The sequence below is a fragment of the Octopus bimaculoides genome, chromosome 20 (genome assembly GCF_001194135.2).
Source record: "Octopus bimaculoides isolate UCB-OBI-ISO-001 chromosome 20, ASM119413v2, whole genome shotgun sequence".
NCBI lineage: Eukaryota > Metazoa > Mollusca > Cephalopoda > Octopoda > Octopodidae > Octopus > Octopus bimaculoides.
Genome location: NC_069000.1, coordinates 20,160,318 through 20,162,006, shown reverse-complemented (window position 1 = coordinate 20,162,006; position 1,689 = coordinate 20,160,318). Strand labels below are relative to the sequence as shown.

Below are 1,689 nucleotides of genomic sequence, written 5' to 3'. Positions count from 1 at the left end.
AGAAGAAGAAGAAGAAGAAGAAGAAGAAGAAGAAGAAGAAGAAGAAGAAGAAGAAGAAGAAGAAGAAGAAGAAGAAGAAGTACGTAACACTGAGATAGATGACAGGTGTGGTTATTTGGGTAGATTAGACTCAACATGGTGATGATAGGAGGAGACAATACTAAGCCGAGATCATCCAAATGAAGGTGACAAATGCCCAGCGAACAATGGGAAACGGATAATTAGAGTAGTGTTGGAAAAGATGAGAGACGAGATACACTTCATGTGTAGACCTGCTGCTTGGACGTATTTGCTGGATACTTTATGCTAAATCAGTTCGCTGGCACTTTTCTGTATGGCACAGCAGAAGCACTGGCCCAGCTGTGATAGCAAAACTTCACACTGTTTCACTTCAGCTTTGTAGATATTCAGCACTTACTGCAACCTGAAATACTTTCTGGCCCTGAAGAGAAAGTTCAGTAATGGGGACAAGGTCCTAGCTTTAATAAAAATCTACTTTCACCAGAGGAGAGGGTCAGTGAATGTGAGGCCCAGAATTTGTCATGATTTTAAGGGCTCTTGCTGGTGCGATGAACATTAATATTGATCGTGTGGTCTTACTGATGAAAGAGATAAGATTGGCATATCCATTTTGAAGACTTCGTTTCTGTAGCTCTTTTTTTCATGGTGTCAGTACGCGTTTGACGTTCGAGTTTTCGGTTGCGAGTGGATGATGCAAGGTAAGGAGGGCTTTAAGAAAGTTTCAAGAAGACTGAAAAGTAGTGTCATCTGCGTTAAAATGGGAATTGTTGGATATGGTGGTTTGCCATTGATATGTAGAAAGAAGAGAGAGGGAAACAAAACTCAATAATCAGGAAAACCGGTCGATTGAATGAGGAATAGAATGAGACATCTCAATATTCACTGCAAGAGAAAGGAGGCGAGCTGGCAGAAACGTTAGCAGGCCGGACGAAATGCTTAGCGGTATTTCGTCTGTCTCTACGTTCTGAGTTCAAATTCCGCCGGGGTCGACTTTACTTTTCATCCTTTCGGGGTCGATAACTTATGTACCAGTTGCGTACTGGTGTCGATCTAATCGACTGGCCCCCTCCCCTAAAATTTCGGGCCTTGTGCCTAGAGTGGAAAAAATATTCGGGGCGAGAGAGTTATCAGACAGGATGCTACTACTATTCAGATGAAAGATGGTTAGGGCCCACAAGCAGACAGTTTCGTTAAGAAAGTTGCATACTAGACATAGGCAACGATTTATGTGCGTGACGACACGCGTCCCTTCAATAAATGTTTCCACTGGATGCTGACGGACCATCAGTCGCTGAAGAGAAAAAAAGACTCAAAGTGAAGAACGTCGTTATGAATGCCTAGGTCTGTTATCTCAGAAATGTCATATACAAGCAAGGGTGATGGAGCGATTGTTGGTATGGTCAGAAGTACATACAGACAAATGCATACATGCATACAGCCATACATACATACATACATACAAACATACATGTATGCATAAATATATGCATACATACACACACACACACACACACAAACACATTTGCCTATGTATATATATATACAGAAAGAGAGATAAGTACGTATGTATATATATATATATATATAGGTATATATGTGTATGTGCGTGTGTGTGTGTGTGTGTGTGTGTTATGTATGTACATACGACGGGATTCTTTCAGTTTCACG

General features: G+C 41.2%; 1 long non-coding RNA gene across 13 annotated transcripts in view; it reads right to left on the bottom strand.

Moving 5' to 3' along the window:
* Nucleotides 1–1,689, bottom strand: part of LOC106871257 (uncharacterized) — a 413,124-nt gene that overhangs the window by 73,909 nt on the left and 337,526 nt on the right. The window lies entirely within an intron of this gene.